The sequence below is a fragment of the Sceloporus undulatus genome, chromosome 5 (genome assembly GCF_019175285.1).
Source record: "Sceloporus undulatus isolate JIND9_A2432 ecotype Alabama chromosome 5, SceUnd_v1.1, whole genome shotgun sequence".
Lineage (NCBI taxonomy): Eukaryota > Metazoa > Chordata > Lepidosauria > Squamata > Phrynosomatidae > Sceloporus > Sceloporus undulatus.
This window is the reverse complement of record NC_056526.1, coordinates 52,180,781-52,201,831: the sequence shown is the minus strand read 5'-3', so window position 1 is coordinate 52,201,831 and position 21,051 is coordinate 52,180,781. Positions and strand designations below refer to the sequence as shown.

At 37.2% G+C, this 21,051-nt stretch overlaps 1 protein-coding gene across 3 annotated transcripts in view; it reads left to right on the top strand.

Annotated features, from left to right (window-relative positions):
* The window catches only part of SYT1 (synaptotagmin 1), a 404,236-nt gene that overhangs the window by 94,205 nt on the left and 288,980 nt on the right, over positions 1-21,051 (top strand). For 2 of the 3 annotated variants that reach the window (XM_042470299.1, XM_042470297.1), the window contains exon 2: positions 2,151-2,252. The exons of the other annotated variant lie outside the window; for it this stretch is intronic. The gene's annotated coding sequence lies outside the window, so the exon portion shown is untranslated. The remainder of the gene's footprint in view (positions 1-2,150; positions 2,253-21,051) is intronic. 3 annotated transcript variants of the gene reach the window in all.

The window sequence follows — 21,051 nt, the reverse complement described above, 5'->3', positions numbered from 1 at the left end:
TTAGCCCAGCTCCACCAGGTCTGGCCCAGAGAATGAAGAAGGGCATTCTCGCCAGTCCTTCTGCCATCATCATGACCTCAGAAGGAGAAAAGAATTGCTGGACTTGATCCCCTTTCCCACTGCCATTCCCTTCTCTTTTTGTGTCATGTCTATTTAGGTTGTAAGCCTGAGAGCAGGAAAATGTCTAATTAAAAATTTGTAAGCCAATTTGTAAGACTTCGTAGCTGAAGAGAGGCGTATAAATACTCCACATAAATAAAAAAATAAAGATTTGATCACTGATTTTCCATCTGACTAGCACTTCCTTTTAACCCTACTGATATTTCTTTCTTCAAAGAAACTTTGTCATAAACAACTGTGGAGTTCTTGGATCCCTGCTAGGAATCAGAGAGTAGTCCAAAATGTTATATTATTCAATGAGAGAAAATGGATAAATTCATATAATTTTGGAGAATTCATTACATTCATTTTCTCTGTGGGCAAAAAGAGGAGCACAGCACAGTTAAATAAATTCAATATATCGACTAACAAAGCTATATCAATTGAGACATGAACATACTATGAAGAAAATTATAGGGTCCATTTTTTAAATGTTTATGTGTCACTGTAGAAGATGTTTATGTGACACTGAAAACCTATCTCTTCCAGCAAGCATACCCTCCTGACCCTCTGTAGAGGAAATCACCCCAAATATATATCTACCTCAGGATGTTCTCGTTTTTAAATTGTATTGTGATTTGTGTGTTTTTAAGAGATGTGTTATTATATGAGCTGATTTTATCTAATTGTAATTATGACGTATTGTGAATTGATACTGACTGTAATCCCACCTCGATCTGTAGGGAGAGGCGGGAAAATATAAATAAATTTATTATTATTATTATTATTATTATTATTATTATTATTATTATTATTATTATTAGAAGCTAAAAGTATCAGAATTTTGGACAATAACATGATTATTTCATAAAAGTAATCTTTTCCCTCACATTCTAGAAAATATATTAATGTGAACCAGGATATGTAGCTATAGGCCATAGCAGATGGGCATGGCCCGAGTCTGCTCCGGTCGCAAGTGGGTCAAATCCAAACAGACCGCATGGCTTGCTCCCAAGGTGGGCTGTGAATGCAGGAACTGACCAGCACCACTAGGAGTTGTGTTACCCAGGCTCCTTTTTGCTCCAGTCTTAGTGCAGCTTCAGTGTGGCATCGGGATGCTTTGGAGGCTTGTATAATCTAAACTCTATACCTTCAAAGCATCTGGAAGCTTCTTCATTTTGATGGTCGGTTTCACCCCTCTCTTAGTAAACCAGGATATTTAGCTATCTGATCAAGTAGTGTTCTATTTAGTTGGCCAGTGTCTTAAGCAGAAGACTCCCCCTTGGCTTTTTATCTACGTTTCTTTTAATGAGAGAGAGTAAAGAATGAACCTTATGCTCCCTTGGTGCAAACAATGTACCACCAAGCTACAGCATGTTCTCTAAAGAAGCAAGGAAACACTGGCTTCATTCAATTTAAATTTTTTCTAGATCATGTTATGATGATTTGGGGGGGGGGAAATAGCACTATTAGGATGCTTCTAGGCACAGGACTCTGCTAAAATAAAAAATGTTGTGCAATTGTTCTGTCTTTTTATTCTTAATAAGTTTTCTATTATAAGTAAAAAGACAGAAGAAAAAGTTTAAAAAACTGAGGAGACTTACAAATAAATTGAAATTTTTCTGGATGTCCTGTAAAATTTTGTGAATGAGGCAGGACAATTGCACCATAAGAACCTTGTCCAGCTGATCCAGTTACAGGGCTGGAGGGAGAGGGAAGTGGACAAGTGCATCAGCTCAGCTTTTACCCCCCCCCCCTTTTGCAATTTCCCCACATTCATGGGGGTCCTTCACCCCTAACCTCTATGAATGTGGAGGGACAGCTGTATACCATAAATAAATAAATATATAATTGTTGATTTCTTTTCATTTTTATTTTTGCATATTATGTTCTTTAAAAATTCACATCCTCGTCTTGAAGTTGTTACACTGAAACTTTACAATCTAACTTACTTTGTCCCTAAAATTCTGCAAGTTTGAATTCTAGAGGTTATTATTTACAGATGTGAAACATCTAAGATTTTTTGTTACCTTTTTACCTCTTTTAAATAGATAAAAGAACCTGCACAGCAAAGATTCCAAATCTAGATTGATTCAGCCATCATTTGAACTTTCCTTGTGATGCGAATACAGTATTGATGCCATTCATATAAGGTATTTATTTGTTTCCTTGTATTTTTGTTTATGGTATTTCTATACTACCTCCCAGCACACAAACGTCATTTTTTAAAAATCATCCTCATATATGTAATACTCAATATTTTAGAAAATGAATGTTGATATTTTGCTGTTGTTTGAAGCAATAAAAGGATGTCCTTTTGTGACACATAAGCTTTCTTTTGTCATATATGATAGCATTGTCATTTTCCATGTGTATCTTTGTATCCAGTAATAAAATATTACTGCTCAGTTTTCCCACTTCTTAATAAAGGGGTTCTGTGAATGTGTTTTAACTAAATATGTCTTTATGTGTGAGATGTTTGGGTTGACTTTTAATATGCAGTGATAAACAGTCTGAAATGTAAAACTATCAAAATTAAAACTTAAAACACAATAATTATTATTTTACACAGTTACCAATATCTATATAGATAGATGAATATCAAAATTTGTATATAGTAGTATCAGGTTTATCTATCCTGTTTTATAATTAATTTGTGCATGTAATAACCTACTTGCTCAGAAGCCTTGCACAGGCTTGTATTGTGGTCAATGAGTGCTTCCATTCAGTTCGAGACAAGTGGAAATGCTGCACAGGTTCAGACACTCAAAATACAATCCAGATTCCTCCCTTAACTACATTCATATACACTCGTCCCTCCACATTCTCTGAGGTTAGGGGCACAGGACCCCCGTGAATGTGGAAAAACCACAAATAACAAAAACAGTATGTTTTTACTTGAAAGAACACCTCTCTAGTAATCTCTAGGTCCTCCAGTGCAACTCTGTGGTCAACATTTGCCAGACATTGACCATAGAATTTTACTAGAGGAACTACAAATGTGTTCTCTCTAGGAACCTTTAGGTCCTTTAGTGAAACTTTTGGTTAAAGTTGACCATAGAATTGTCCTGGAGAACCTAGATGTTTCTAGATAGAACATAGTAATAAAATTTGTGAATAATCAAATCCGCAAAAGTCAAAGCTGCAAATGTAGAGGGACGAGAGTGTACAGAAGGGAAGAACAATGTGTGGCTCTAGAAATGCTGGATTGCAACTCATATCAGGGAATTAAGTTCCAATAACATCTTGAAGAGCTATACCCCACTCTTAACATAGAGCACACAGTCTAAGGGAGTGGTTCTTAAAATTTGTTGTTTCAGATGTTTTAGATTTCAGCTCTCACAGTTTCTGGGGCTTCTGGGAGTAGATGTCCAAAACATTTAGAGGCCCAAAGACAGTGATCTAAGACAGTGCTTCTCACCCTTTGGCCCACCTCATATTTTTGATTTCAAACCTCCAGTTCTCTTACCATTGGCCATGCTGGCTGTGGCTTCCTGAAGTCAGACTCAAAAACATCTAGAGGACAGTCTGAGAACTACTGATCTGAGATATCCATAGATCCATCTGCTAAAATATTCTGGTAATAATTGTTGGGAGCACAAAATAATTTTTGAGAGCACAGAATATTATGTTGCAGCTGTATTTATGTATTCCTTGGGGAATATGAAACATTTGCAATTTAAATGAGTTCAAATCACATGGAGGAGTCTTTAATATCTGAAAAGATGGTATGGAGTTTTTATATTGCTGGTTAATACAAAAATAATCTCTTCCAGATTAGTTTGACTGATATGAATGGAAATACTGTTATTTTGGGAGGCAGTGGTTACAGTGCACTCAAGTTAGCACTAATTCTAAATGACAGTCTTTTAATTCAGGTTCTTACCTCTTTAAATATTCAGAAACATTAAATGAATTCCATAATGCTGACATTTTATATTATTAATAATGATTATATTAATGCAAGTTAATTATGTCCAGATCCTCAGAATCATGTTTAACTAATTGAATCTTATTTTCTCTGGAGTGATTCAACTGATTATAGACAACTAGTGATTAGATTGTTTAAAAAAGAGAGAGAGAGAGAGAGAGTTGTAATTGACATGTATTTGGGTAGGTAATGGTTACTACAATGCTAGTACAGTGACCTCCATGCTGAATTACATGTGCTTAATGTTCAGTTCAGTAGACACCAGTGGTTGTTTACAGAATATATGTTAAGATTGTGGTTCCCACATGCAATATATAATTCAGTGTTTTCATTAATGTAAATTCCTTCTATGGAAAACAATTATTTTTGTTGTCAATAAACAATAATTGATTCATTTTTGTGCATGTGCAGACCAATAAACCTTGCACATAAGTACAATGTACAGTTATGTACAGTATTGTAGTCTGTTGAATTTGTGTTTCTCTTTAATTGTTCCCTTTAAAATAAAATATTTGTTGTCTAGAAAGAAATAGCCTACAATTTGAATAGCATTCAATTTGATTTTTTATGACTAACCCTACATCACCTCAAAAAAGAAAGCACTGGTGTTTGCCATTTCAGGGGAAAAAATTCCAAATGAAAATTTTTTTCATAGGACAAATGTTACCCCACTCAGTCCTTTATTTAAAACACAAAAAAAAATCACCCATCTCCACAAGGCAGTGCATTCATAATAATAGTTGCTTTATCATGCTATTGACAAGATAAATTATTCCAGTAGCCCATGTTTGATGGGAGAGAACATATAAGTGGGAAGATAATTAATGAAGGAACATACTTTCAGTTAATCCATATTTCTTAATAGTTATAAATGAGAAAGTGAAACTACTTTTTTGTCTAGAATTATATTAAACAAACTCATAGTTTGTATTCTTCAGATATTTTCATTTTGTCTCATTAGTTTTCTCTAGATTATTGCCATAGGTTGTCTCTTGATTAGAAATCAACTTTATGTCACTACCTCCCACTACTAGGGAAATAATTTTGCTTGGAGCAGAGGACTTGCATCAGGAGCACATAGAACTTGGCTGAGGAACATGTAGCCCTCTAAATGCTACTTGATTTCAAATACCATCATTCCTGACTTCTGGCTGTGCTGGCTAGGTTGATAGGCCATATAAGAAACTGGAGACATGTCTGAAAAGATTGTTGAGTTTTAAAGTTTAAAAAACCTCCTATTCATTTTGACCTGTATATGTTCCCAACTTGCTCCTCAGAGACCATTTAGAATAAAAAATTCAAAAAAGTTCAAAAATTTCTCAAACTGTTTACTAGACAAGTGAAAAAACAGTTACTGTTTTTTGAGCTTCTTGAGACAATTTCTTCTAGGGATTCCATTGGATGCTCCCTGTTTCTGCTTCTTTAAGTTAACACTCTAGCCACCTCTGGATGGCTACAATTCCTTTTCTGAATAACAACAGTGATCTTTAGTAGTGAATCAGACATAAAGAATACTCAAATTTTTCCTCATTTTTGTCTAATGAACACCTTTTTCAAGGGAGCATTTTTGACAGTGCATTAAGAAGGAAGTAAAGAATTAAATTCACTTTCCTGACCTATAATCCTGATAATAATCAGTCCCTTCTCCTAATTCCCTTGTTAATATGTATTTTAATATTATGTCAAGTTTTGGCACCCACTGCTGGCTGGACAGTTGCAAAGTTTCTTTGCTCACTGCAAGCAGTGAGAACCCACATGTAGTAAACCTCTGTACCTCAGAAATTGTGTCCCATTATGTTCCTCCCTTAAGAGAATAAGATTTATAAATAGTGTTTTGTAGAATCGAGACATAAATGTCTATAAATTATGAAATGAGTGCCAGTCATATTTTTGTAAAAAAATCTTGCCTATCTAATCTGAGCCTATCACCATCATCATTCAAGTTACTAACAAAGAATACAATATATAATTTGGAAAGAACATACACATTTGAAAGTCAGACATAAGTCAAACCTTGGAATATCCTTTGTGTTGTTTCATACCCATTACAAAATTTTCTACGTGTTTTCTAAATATTTGGGTAAAGGTTACTATTTTCTTTTCTCTTTAAGTAAAGGCTAATATTTTATTTTATTTTCAGTATTCCCACCTGCTGAAAATAAACAAGGTGTGACATCATGGAGATAATGAGTACTAAACTTTTATTTTATTTTATTTTTGCCATCAACAATGCTCTTTTTAACTTCTGGGACATATTTTAGGAATATTGCAAAGGGCTCAATAATCCACAAGTGTTTCTATTTGGTTCTTTGCTTATTTATATGCATACTGGGGGAAAGGAGAAGCCAGGCATAGTCAGACACACATTCTAGACTTTAGGAAAGCTGATTTTAGTAAACTTAAAGAAATACTGGGGGTGATCCCATGGTCAGCAATACTAAAAGAGAAGGGAGTTCAAGACGGATGGGAGTTTCTTAAAAGGGAGATACTGAAGGCACGATTTCAAACAGTTCCAGAGAGGAAGAAAAAGGGGAGATGTCTCAACAAACCAGGATGGATGACTAAGGAACTTTCAACTGAGCTAACTTTTAAACTGAGCATGCATAAGACATGAAAAAATGGGGAAATCACCAAAGAGGAATTCAAACAAATAGCAAGCACGTGTAGTGGTAAAGTCAGAAAAGCTAAAGCGCAGAATGAACTCAGGCTTGCCAGAAAGGTTAAGAACAACAAAAAGGGCTGTTTTGGATATGTCCGCAGCAAAAGGAAGAAGAAGGAAATGTTAGACCCACTGCATGCAGAAGCTGACAAAATGCTAACAGAAGATAGAGAAAAGGCAGAATTACTCAACACCTTTTTTGCTTCAGTCTTCTCAGAAAAGGCAAAGGGTGCTCAACCTGAGAATAATGGAACAGAGAACAGAACAGGGGAATTTCAGCACAGAATAAGTAAAGAGATAGTACAGGAATATCTGTTTAACCTAAACGGATATAAGTCTCCAGGACCAGATGAACTACATCCAAGGGTATTAAAAGTACTGGCAAATATAATATCGGAGCCATTGGCAATAATCTTTGAGAACTACTGGAGAACAAGAGAAGTCCCAGCAGACTGGAGGAGGGCAAACGTTGTTCCCATCTTCAAAAAGGGGAAAAGAGGATCCAAACAATTATCGTCCAGTTAGTCTGACATCAATACCAGGAAAGATTCCAGAGCAGATCATTAAACAGAGTCTGTGAACATCTAGAAAGCAATGTCATAATCACAAAAAGTCAACACGGGTTAGTTTAGCCTGGAGAAGAGAAGGTTAAGAGGTGATATGATAGCCTTGTTTAAATATTTGAAGGGATGTCATGTTGAGGAAATATTTGAAGGGATGTCATGTTGAGGAGGGAGCAAGCTTGTTTTCTGCTGCTCCAGAGACCATAACGCGGAACAGTGGATGCAAACTGCAGGAAAAGAGATTCCACCTCAACATTAGGAGGAACTTCCTGACAGTAAGGGCTGTTTGACAGTGGAACAAACTCCCTCAGAGTGTGATGGAGTCTCCTTCTTTGGAGGTCTTTAAGCAGAGGCTGGGTGGCCATCTGTCGGGGATGCTTTGATTTAGATTTCCTGCATTGCAGGGGGTAGGACTGGATGACCCTAGCAGTCTCTTCCAACTCTATGATTCTATGATTCTATGAAATGTTTAGAGAGCTGAACATGAAGTTCCCTTATGAAAGCATGAAATAATGCATGCATACCTAATTGTGTTTCAGATTCTCAAGTAATGTATTACTAAGCAAATTATCAGCATATACCCCTAAGCTATAAGAAGGTGGGGTTTGAAAGAAACATCACAGTCAAAACAGGAGGCTACAAGTATTTCAGAAAGATGACGCAGTCACAGAGATGTACTGAAAAACAGAGAATTTTATTCTGAGTAGATAATTACAGGGTCAGGGATGAAAAGCTAATTTCTGTTCCACTTCAGTGATACACATGTTCATTGGAAAGCAGTTCATCCTATTTCTGAATTAATTTGTGATTTTAAAAGAAAACCAAAATTAAATTTATTTTATCCTAAAATAGAAATTTTCTTCATGGTTTTGTAATGATTTTGAACATGAATTTCATTAAACATTTCAGAGAAGTGAAAAATCCAAAGGATAATTGTCCTGATCTTTCCATCAGAAATAATAGTTTGGATCATTATTTGTTTTTGGGGTTGTTGTTTTTTTTTGAAGGGGGGAATTTCACAAGCATCCTCACGTAGTACTGCACTGTAAACTAGCGGTATGAATCTCCAGATATTTTATTTTTGCATTCAGGAGATGTGATCCTACAGATTTTGAGGTAATTCACAGAACAATGTATCACTATCCATATTCATTCTAGGAAGGTAGGACAATTTCTATTTCTTTGGAAAAATAATTGGCTCAAATTTGCTCCATGGGGTATGAAAGCCAATTTCTTCTTCATCCCCCTCCCAGCATTTTAGACATATCAGAGGCATATATGTATGTATGTATATAAATATGAAGTAAAACTGTAGAAAGAGGGCAGAAACATGGCAGGATTGGCCCACACTCCTAGATGATGTTGGGGGCATTATGGAAGTCTTTTAAAAAAGAAAATCAGGATAGTGGGGGCATCCCTCAAAGGTACCTGAACGGCTAATGACTATTGCTGATCCCTTCATTAATTTTATTTTTTCATTTCCTCCCTTGCCTGTAGATTTAATAAAGAATTTTAAAATTGAGGATGCTGGCACACTGCAGTATTAATGGAATTTGATACCGGTTTAACCGTCATGGCTACATCCTATGTAAAGCTAGGATTTGCAGTTTATTTGGCACCAAAGCTCTGTGACAGAGGCTAAAAATCTCACAAAACTACAAAATCCAGAATTTCATAACACTGAGCTATGACATTTAAAGCAATGTCAAACTGCATTAATTCTACAGTGTAGATGCAACCTGAGTTTGCAAACCCATGCACACATAAACAACTAGGAAGAGCGTGTGAGGGAGTGGCCAGCCCTTAAATAGGCTCACTCGCCCCCCGCCCTACACACGACACCACATTGCCCTGTGTGCCACATGCACAGCATGCTGATTTCCACCACTGAAACCAATAACAAGCCCTCTTGCCTGTAGCAGCAGCCCCCATGCAGCTTGGGGACTCAGTTCTACTTGCTTCTTAGCATACATGCATAGCATTGCACTGATACTGGACCAGTACAAAGCCATCTTTTTCTTTTTATTAAATATGGACAAATATGGAGTCGTTGATAATGATAGACACCATATCTTTAGAAAGAAGACATGGCCACACTGATAATTCATGACTATTTACAAGATGTCACAATGGAAACAAATTGTATCCAATGTTGTATCATTGAATCGTGATACGAAGTCTTCATGTCTGTGTTTTAAAGTGCAAATTCTTATCTGTGTGAGACATAAAATATCCCTATAAGAGGTCCAAAAGTTGCAATACTTTCCTCAATTTAATTATCTAGCACTTTCCAGCTGCAGCCTGTCTGCTATTGACATGGGAAATTTCATTTTGTTCAAATATCTTTTGTGTGTGTCTCCTTGATATTGATAACAGTGGCTTGTGCTGGTGCTTATCTCTCTCTTTTTTTAATTCTGAAAATGTAATAAAGCAAGAAAATACAAAGTAACAGCTACATACAGTGGTTAGTCTGGCAGCTTTCAAAGCATTGCATCAAAATCAAACTAATATGGGGGGGGTGTATAAAATGTTCCTTGTAGCTTAGGGTTTTTTTTAATGCTCAGATATCTCAAGGCAACGCAGATCAGAAGGCACTGTTTGAGCATTCCAACAAAACAAATCATTGTCCAAACATGAAGGAAATGAAAATGGTTCCCATGGGATTTCCTGTTACATTTCCTAGCTAGTTTGCAGAATATATTGTTAATTATCACATTTATCTACACTGTGCTTCTTCCATGCACATTTGTGTTTGGATTCATTTCCTAAATAAAAAGCTATTATTAATCATGCAATTGAGTCAGGCTAATCAGAGTGACTACTCATTCAAACAAATCATTGGGCATAGGAGGGGAAGAAGGTTTGCCATTTCCCCATAATAAAATGATGTGCAGGTGGCACACTGGTGCTTAGATCTCCTTTAGTAGGTGTGCCTTTGATGTTATGTTTGTGCTGAAATGGACCCAACAGAGATAGGAACAAAGACAGCTAGCTCCATTATAGGGAACATATTCTCCTCCCCACCTTTTTGGGGAGCTTCCTGATAGATTTTCACTTTCTGAAAAAATGTTGCTAAAAGCAGGAAGGAAGGGGGGGGGGGAAGAAAACAGTTCTACAAGTGCAGTGGCATTGACAAGACTTGCATTTTGCTATGACTAAAGCTTGCTTATTGTTGTTTTTACATTGGTTTGTATCTGGGCAGCAGGTGAGATCAAGCACATGTGGTTAGCTTTGTAAGCGCATTTTCAAAAAATTCACAGTTATCTCACAGTAAATAAAGAAGCAAGCAGAGTGCAGTGTTCCTTTTTGTTGTTGTTGAGTACAATAACATCAAAAATCCACAAAACAGTGATACCTTTATTTGACCAACCAAAATGTACAAAATACATGATACAAGCTTTCAAAGTTCCACTGGATTCTTTCTCATGAAAAGTTGTTAAAATTTATACAGGATGAAACCCCCCCGACTATATTAGTCACAGGCCTGCATTTTCTTGAGGTGTTGGTGTGTTGTTCTGTGAAGGGATATGTATTCAAGCAGGCCTCTCCTCCTCCTGGCCATGTGGCACTGAGAACAAAATATTGCAAAGTCCAGAAGATAAAATTTGAATGCTATTAGCAGTACAAAGAGGTACTTCTTTGGAGACTCAAGATTTCTTTATCCTTTAGGAGGTGTGTGCCTTCAAGTGATTTTGACTTTTGATGACTCTAAGGTGGCATGAGGAGGAGGCACAACTCATTGGAAAAAACAATAATGCTAGGAAAGGTGGAGGAAAGCAGAAACAGAGGAAGGCCACATGCTAGATGGATGAAAGGAGGTCATGGTATGAATTTGCAGGACCTGAGCAGAGCAGTGGAGCATAGGGAGTCTTGGAGATGTCTCATCTACAGGGTTGCCATGCACTGAGATCAGCTCGAGAGTGGATAACAACAACAAAAAAGGTGAACCTATCTCAGGGTTTTCTTGACCAATTTCTTCAGAGGGGATTTGTCATTGCCATCCTCTGAGGCTGAGAATATGACTTGCTTAACAAAATCTGAATTATTTAAGTTTGGCCATCAGAAGACAATAATCAAAGGGAATCATTTGTGTGTGCCTGCAGCTGAGCAAAAATTTCTCAGAAGGTTATTTTAAGATTTCTTTTTCCTCCTGCACCCTTTATTTCATCCTGTGTAGGTGAGAGGACCATATTGCTGAATTTTCTCTGAATATTCCTTCACCATATTTTTCTGTGCTGGCTGCCCTTTCCAAACATCTATGTCCACCCAACCTAAAATAACAGTAGGCCCAACCTGTTGTGAAGTCTGCATAATGATTATTGGACAGTGGTGGGGGAATTCCTGTAAGGAAAAAAAACGATATTGTGCTTGTGCCACTGCTGATTGTGAAACCCATCCTTGAGAATTTTGAAGACTTCTTCATATTAGGTACCCCCTCTATTTCACCCCCATTAGCAGCCTAAATACCCTAGAGCCACCAATTCCATCCAATCTTGGAAACTAAGCAGGGTCAGCCCTGGTTAGTACTTGTATGGGAGACCACCAATGAATACCAGGTCCTATAGCCTTATTTCAGAGTAAAGAATTGGCAAAACCACTTCTGAGAATTCCTTGCCTAAGAAAAACCCTGTGAAATTCATGGGGCTGCCATAGGTTGACAGAGAACTTGAAGGCATGAACACACAAACATTTCTGTACACAAAAATAGGGTTAGGAATAAGATAATTATATCCTATGAACAAAAGAGTCTACATTGCAAGAACTGAAGAACAGTTGTTATCATTTCATTCTGTGCTTCTGGCAGAGAAATGGCAAGACCTCATTTATGTTATTTAAACTTCATGTGTACTGCAGATAGCTAAATTGAATGATTAAGTAGAAAAATAGCTGTGAATGAATTATGCTGCATAAGGAATGGGATTCACCTCTGGAAATATTTTGTCACTTATTGTTTACATGGATAGCTCTGGATATAATTTCTCCTAAGCTCAGAATCATTTTACAAGTTTTTCTTTGCTGTACAGAGAGAAGAAGGTTTACAACTTCCACATGATGTTAACATTTTAAAGCAGAATGGCCCTCCTAAATCATTCATAGTCTGGTGCTGTCAACTTTAAATTGTTAATCCTCATAAAAGATAATGCAACTTATTAATGGCGATTGACAGTTTAATTGGGCCTTTCCCCCCTTATGTCACTTATCATTTGTGTTTTCATCTGAGCAATTGCTGCTCAGTCAACAGAATAATCCTTTAAAAAGATACTACTGTATAAAGAATCAAGAATTCAATACAGTTTAATACTGATTTCTCCTTGTCCAGTTACTTTTAAACATTTGCCACCCAACATGTATAGTTGGCAGTTTTATTCGTCATTGTTTTTTAAATAATCACAGTTTCTTTTGTTCTACACAACTGAGTTTACCAGCATCCTGACACTATCTGTGTTGCCTCTTATGTTAATTCTAATAAGTGTCCACTCAAGCAGGACAAAAGAGATGTTAATCAATTATACAGCTATGACCAACAACCCCTCAATGGCTGTTAAGTGGTGATTCCTAGATTTAACAAGCTCTGCTTGAAGACCTGATATTATGCTAAACAACACTGCAGTATCCTCCCAGCTTTGGGACCAGGGACAGAATTGACATTAGCAATATTCTTTCTCTTGCTGACATTTCTGAATTAATATGATCCAAGGGGGACTTTATAAGCTTGGTAAAGATTATGGGATCTTTCTTGAATCTTTTGATTATTTAAGGAAAAATAATAAGGAACCAAACACTATCTTTTCCATACAGAATGAGGATGCTACTTTAGCAATTATAAGCTGCTGACAACTCAAACCAGGTCAAATAGAAGATTATGTTACTTTAGCTTTTGGAAAGGTGAGGGTTGCCCTCCTGACCTTTATAATCACAGGGCAGTGAGAAGTGGGGTCACACTAGCCAGCTCTTGCCCTCCTGTTGCACTCTCCAGACATTCTACTAGTTGCTGTGGTGTGGGGCATCTCTGTAGGAAGAAGCCTTTGTATGTGTTTAGGTCTTCTGTTTGATTTGGAATCTAAATCACATTGTTTCCTCAGTCACAGAGTTTGGAAAAGAATCCCTGAACCAGAATGGCTGCTAGCAGGAAGATCACCAGAATGCCATGGTGGCAGAGGCTCAGCCCCTGTCTCCATTTTTATAACATTACAATTGATTGCAGTGAGAATACCCAGATAGAGCTCTTTTAAAAGTTTGCAATACAATTTACACTATAGCATGTTCTGCATTTGTAAGCCGCCCTGATCTTTTGGAAGGGCGGGGTATAAATAAAGATTTTATTTATTATTATTATTTATTAATGTCTCTGCCTAGGATAATCCTTTTTACCTGATTTTTTTTCCTGTCTCTTGGTTTAGTATATTTGCTTTCAAGCCTAAAAATGCTTTAATTCTTATTTGTGGTGTTTTCTTCTTACTTCATCTAGAAGTAAGACATTGAGAAGCCAACAAAAGGTAATGGGATCTTCATTCTAAATCCTGGGCAGTTCCCAGATCTGATGATTGGGCATGAATGCAGCAGATCTATTAGAGTAAATGTAAAGTGATAGACCTTGTAAGAATAACATTTATAGTGTGAAGTCGAAGGCTTTTATGGACGGCATCCATAGTTTTTTGTGGGTTTTTCAGGCTGTGTGGCCATGTTCTAGAAACATCTGGAAGAAACTATTCTAGAACATGGCCACATAGCCCAAAAAACCCACAAAAACATTTATAGTATTTCACATCCTAAGTTGACTGTGACTGCTCAGTAAAAGAGAACCAGAGGCACACTGTAAATATCAGTTGAGTGAGCTGCATTAGTGAAAAGACAAACCCAGTGCTGGGAATGATCAGGAATGGGACTGAAAGTTAACAATAAGGATTGCAGTGCCATTATGTGGATCTGCTGAGCACCTACATCTGCTTACTGTTTTCATTTTGGAGCTCCCTGTCTCATGAAAGCTACTGTTGAGTTGGAAAAAAGAATTTAAATTCACCATGTAAAATGATAATCTAGACTAGCTCCTCATGAAATGCATGAACACGTCCTTCCCCTGACATGCTTGTTATTGTGTAGGAGCCCTGGTGGCATAGTGGTTAAATGCCTGTACTGCAGCCACTCACTCAAAACCATAAGGCTGCGAGTTCAATACCAGCCAAAGGGCTCAAGCTTAACTCAGGCTTGCATCCTTCTGAGGTCGCTAAAATGAGTACCCAGATTGTTGGGGGCAATTAGCTTACAGTTGTAAACCGCTTAGACACTGTTAGTTCAGTATGAAGTGGTATATAAATGAAGCTGTTAATTGTGTGCCTCCAAGTCATTTCCATCTTATGGTGACCCTAAGGCAAAGCTATCACAGGGTTTTCTTAGCATGATTTGTGCAGAACAAGTTTGCCATTGCCTTCCCCTGAGGCTGAGACTGTGTCAGTTGCCCAAAATCACTCACTGGGTTTCCAAGGTTGAGCAGGGATTTAAACCCTGATCTCCAGAATGATATGCTCAAACCCCAACGCCATTGGCTGACTCTCTGTATCTTTCCATTCTCTCTAAGGGAACCTCTTGTAATTCATAGCAAAAAGTAAGAAGTGAGGGAGGGAGAGGAAGCAAGACAAGATGAGATGAAGGCAGATAGTGGCAAAGGACAGAAGGTTACTATGGCAGTGGCAGTAGGAGAGAAAAAGATGATCAGTGGCATTGGTGAGAGAATGGGAAATGAGGGCAGGCTGGAGACCAGCAGCTGTTTGTCAAAAGACAACAGCAAACCACATTATTGTTTGATCAGACTGACAGCTTTTCATTTAATAGAAGCAAGGGGGCTTGGGGGCTGCGAATATGCTGTTTAAGCCACATATGGCCCATGGACTTCACTTTTCCAGTCCCTGGGCTATTTCATAAGGTACACATAGACAAGGTATGATCCTACACACAGTCAGACCATCTGCACCCCTCGCCATGCTTCATGGTGAATACGGCATACTACCCACACTCCAGCATAAGTTCATCAGGGAGGGATGTTCTAGTCCTAACAGCAAAAGGATTTTATGCATGATATTTGTACATGCAGTACCCCTGCTGCAATGTCACATGGTACAATCCCAACCAAAAAGTGTAACTAGTGTTAGTGAACATATGAACAGCATAAAAATAATTGTTTCTAAAAAAATTGGTTTATCTAATAAAATGCATAGGTTTAGAATAGTGTATAGGAAGCACAAGTTGGTGCAGCCATAAGAGTATTGAACTGGGATTTGGTGTTCAGATGCTCCAGACTCATGAACCTCAGTTACTGAATATATGTCAGCCAATATCCCTCTCTCATTCTGACCTACATTTCATAGTTGTTGTGAAGATAAAAGTGGAGAATTTGAGAATGATGTACACTGCTTTAAAAACACTGGAGCAAAGGGAGGGTAGAGAGTAACAAATCCATAACAATAAATTACTGAGAGGAAGGTGTGCTGTTGTCAGCCATTTGTTTGGCTTTTGAAAGGAATCCAACCATATTTCTCACTACTATGGAATCTCTAAATTTGTTGAATAAAAACTTCTATCATGCCTAGTCAATATAGAATTTCTGGTGCATGCCAGGTTTGGGAAAACAGGATTCAGAGATCTTGGAAAACTACTTAATGGTACTTATTTATTTAATTTATATCCTGCATTTCTCCCAACAGGACACCCAAAGTGTCACATAACTCAGATCTATTTATTTGTTAATTTTATGAATTATATAATGTAATACATAATAGATAAAAAGTACAACTAAAAACTATTGTGAATTTTAAAAGTTTAAAAACAGTTGCATAAAAAACACTCATATAAAATATGTAATGGATAATGTTTAGAATAAAAATACAACATGTACATCCCAATTAAAAGATTATTCTGTACAAACATTTGATTGCCTAAAGGCTGTTTGAATTAAAAAGTCCTTGCCTGACAGCAAAGTACTCTTTTGGACTATATCTCCCATAATCTGCAAGCCAGCATGGCCACTGAATTGGATGAATAAATGGAGGACATAACTATTGATGCATTAATCATTATGGTTAAAATGAATCTTCCATGTTCAGAGACAGAAAATCTCTGATTACCTAAGCTGGAGACAAACAGCCTAGATGGCTATAAATGACCATGCCCTATTTATGAGCTTCCCAGAGACATCTGGCAGGGCACTACTGAAAACAGAAGGTAGTTTGGATCATCTCCAGCAAGACAATTATTGTGACCTTAAGCAGAAGTTTTTTAAAAAGAAAGATTAATGGCTAAGACAAAAACTAAACGATTGGAAGACACGAGCCCATATTTCTCTGTACATATTATACTGTGTAATACAATATCAAGTTATGGTCAGGAAGTAAGCCATTTATTCTAGTAGGGCTTCCCATAATATGTCACTCCCTATTAAGAAGGAAGATCTGTTTTAAATAAGAAGAGTAATTCCTACCAGTAGTTAATAAACTCAGTGGGAAAAATAAATCTGAATCTAGTTAACATTGCAACATATAGTGTTCATTAACTTCAGCAAGAGGTGATTTTGAAGGAAAGGGCTATTCTCTTCCAATGTGTTAAATAAGCAATCACACTAAGCAGGTGGTGGGCAGAGATCTATGTGTTTCCATTAGTCAACAGGTAATTTTCTGGTGGGAAACAAGTTATGTTTCCCAAACAGTAAGACACACCATTTGTTATGTTAGATTTATAATAGCAGTAAGATATTTAGTGCCTTGGGACCAGTTATAGAACATAGATAGAAACAAAATTGTCCCTGCTTCTAATTATACCATGATTCTTGTGCCCAGGTTGCCTTTGAATTGGCTTAACCGTTCTATTGTTTGTTCTTGTTGGCTCATAGGCATTTTAAAGCTCAACCTAAATTCTAACCAAGACATGATATTTATAGTCGATATATCCAAGATGCAAAATATATTAAGGCCAGAAAACTACTTGTATTTTGAATTATGTTCAGCCTTCTATATACACTGAGTATTTATCCATGAATGTAACCATCCACAAGTTGAAAATATATTTTTTAAAAATATAAATTCCAAAAAGCAAACCCTGATTTTTCCATTTTATATAAGGGACACCACTTTACTATGCCATTGTATTTAAAGGGAGTTGAGCGTCCACTGATTTTGATGTCCATCGAGCTTCCTGGAACCAAACCCCAGCAGATACCAAGGGCCCACTGTACATGTCTTCTACCCATATGTGTGTGTGTGTCTCCAAATTCCATGTCACCCTGCAGGGACCTAATGCATTTCATGGTATATTCTTAGTCAAGGAATACTCAGATAACAGCTTGAAAATTATTTCATTCCTCAACACCTGCCTCAGTTACTAAGGGACTATATTACTGTATAAGTGCAGTAGCCCAAAATTCTTACCTCTAGTTCATTCAATTTTAGTTTTGTATGCCTAGCTTTAAATATAATTCATCATCAACTTATTTATTATTCAAGGTGTCTTTATTATTCAAAGTGTTCCTGCTTAAGTTTTTTTTTTTAAAAAAAATATTATTTCCAATATTCAGGATAAAATAGAGGAAGAAAGATGAAACGAGATTTGAAAGTGAAATAATTCTGGTTTGGAATTAATGCTTTTGTAAATATATCCTGAATTAATTAGAATAGTTTGTCTTTCATCATGGTATGTGGCACAAAGTCCTGCTTCTGCTTCGTGCCTGGGGGGGAAAATCATTTTGCAAATGATCTCACTTCAGGATTTCTCAAGTTGTTTTCTAGCACAACATTTTAAATATTGATGTGCTTACATTTAATCTTGATCTATTGCTAGTCTGGAATATTGCATTTGGGAAATACACTGAAGCAGTCTGTATGACATTATCTATATTGTATTTGTTTGATCTTATGGCCTAATGACAAAATGGCAGTACAAATTATAATCTGTTATTCCTTAGCAATGAGGTGAACCTGTTCCTTTACCTTTTACAGTAAAATCCTTGCTTATGAAGTTGGATTTATGCACAGCTGTGCAATCTACTTCTAGACATTTCTTCAATGAGAATGGCATGTGATATAGTTCCAAAATTACCTGAGCAGGTTGGTTGTTAGTTCAGCATGATTGCTTCCTCTGTCACTGTGGTAATGAATTTAATGGATGCCCATACAGAAGAATCAAACAATTTGAGTACTTTGTATTCCAACACCATGGTGTGTAGTTTCTGTGGCTTAAAAGCATGGCATCTCTTGGTATTCTTTGACAGTGTCCTTTTTTCCCTGATACACATCTTATATTATATTATATGTGAAGGTGAGAATAGGCTGGCCCAGCGTCATCAGGGCTAGCCTGAAGAAAGAGGCTCCTCCCTCCTTAACTGTCATCTTTTCGGCCTGTGAGGTAGAGAATAGGCTGGCCCAGCTCCATCAGGGCTAGCCTGAAGATAGAGTGCCCTCCCTCCTTAACTGTCATCCTTTGGCCTATGAGAAAGAGAATAGGCTGGTCCAGCTCCATCAGGGCTAGCCTGAAGATAGAGTGCCCTCCCTCCATAACTGTCATCCTTCAGCCTGTGAGGGAGAGAATAGGCTGGCCCAGCTCCATCAGGGCTAGCCTGAAGAAGAAGAGCCTCCCTCCAGTCCATCTGCCTTGGTCCAGACCTCAGAGGGAGAGAAGAATGCTGGACCTGATCCCTCCCCTCCTTACCATTCCCTTCTCCTTTTGTGTTGTGTCTTTTTAGATTGTAAGCCTGAGGGAGGGAACCGTCTATTATCCCCTCTGTTGTAAGCCGCCCGGATTCCCAGTGATTGGGCGGCATATAAATAAATCCTATTATTATTATTATTATATTCTGCATAACTGCATTTCCCAACACATATGTCTCTTAAAATATATAATATAACAATATACCAAATACTAAAAATAATACAAGTTTCTCAAGTGTCAAGAAGCCTTGATGAGTAGAAACCTGGAATAATGGGAGTCCTTGCAGTTTGGGACTTATGCTGTACATAGTGGTTTTACATAGAAAACTGCAATTTTTTTGTGCAGAAATATTATTTTCAGTGCAGAAAATAATTGTATTTGAATAGAAAATGGTGTTCTGTGCACAAAACAACCAGATGAAAATTTTATGCAGGATAAGACCCAAAATTATGATTAGTTTTTTTTAAAACACTTCAGTTTTCAAGGACATTCTCACATCCCAAAAATTACATCCCTAATGATGAGTACCTATAATAGCTTAGTGTTCTAGTAGTCTCCTAGACTACTTCCAGAGAAGAACACATCTCTTTTACAACAGATGAATAATTTTTTCTTCATTTGCATTATTTTAGTATTTTGGTAAGTAGACCTGTGTGGATCTTTTTACCAGATAATAATTAATGCCTTACTGTAGGCCAAAGGACAGGGTATAAATAATTATTTAAAACAAATAATCATCAAATTTCAAGTGCTGTGAATGACCAATGCTCGGAATGGTGTGCAATAGAAACCATTACAGAAATTGTTGATCATTCTGATAGACCCCAACCACAAATCCCAACCACCAATAAGGCTGGAGCAAACATCTGTAACTGAATCAGGGATAAGAGCTGCTGCTGCTGCTGCTGCTGCTGCTGCTGCATATGCTACTGGTCCTGGTCTTCGTCCTCAAGCTAATACCTCAAAGGTGGGCTACAATTTCCATTAGCCCTTAATGTTTTAGAGTTCCAACTCCCACAAGTCTCACAATTTTCTCATAATGAGTGGAGCTGATGGGGCATGCAGAACAAAGCAGCTGTAGGAGTCAGTATTCCCTACCCCCATTAGACATGAACAGAAGAAGCCTTTGACTTGCTTTAAAAAGAGGAGGCTATCTTTCAGCTGGAATCGCAAACTGCATAATTCTCAGGTTATTGGAATTAATTTACAGCTAGAAGGCTATTCCTAGGACTAGCATATTAGACAATATGGTTTTATTCATTCATTCATTCAATTTTATTTCTATGCCTAATTTCTCCTAAGGGACCCAAGATGGCACACAGATAAAATCATTTTAAAACTTTGCAATAAAAATTTAAAAACAATTAAAATCATCTAACTAAAAACAGTATAAAATTACATAAAAGATAGAAAAGTTTTAAAAACATAACTAGAGCACACACTCCCTATAAAAAGCCTCCCTGACATGGTAATGAGTTTATGAGAGTAAGAGGATATTTAAATGTTTATGAGAGTAAGTTGTGTTACAATATCTGCATTTTCCATCCCATCCCATTAGTAAATTATATATTAAAAATAGCCTTGAGAAATAGAATTACAGCATGTAGCTCTGAAAGAAGAAAATAGATGCAAAGTAAAGGTAAAGGTAAAAGTAGTCCCTTGATATGAATGTCTAGTCATAACAGACTGTAGGGGGTGGTACTCATCTCCATTACTAAGCTGAAGAGCCAGGATCATCCAACGACTGCTCTGGAGGTCCTTTCCACTCATTATTCATGTGCCTTTTCAGTGTGTGCTTGTATTTGTGCATCAAATCCCCATTTTCCATGGGAGGGGGAAAGAAAGCCTCTGCAAAGTCGGAGGTAGGAAAGGGCCATGTTAAACACTTTGTGAGATCCTACTATGTCAATGGAGTTTTGAGGTGTCTATTATTAACCGGTAGCAGCTGACAGAATTGTGTGTGGTGGGGGGGGGCTGTCTGACCAACCCAGGAGCAGAAAATAGGGAAGGAACACCTGACACCTTTACATTCAGAGCAGAAATTATTGGCAACTGCTGCAACTCCTTTCCACCTGGTGTTATATGGTTTTTATAAGCTGTTCTGGTCA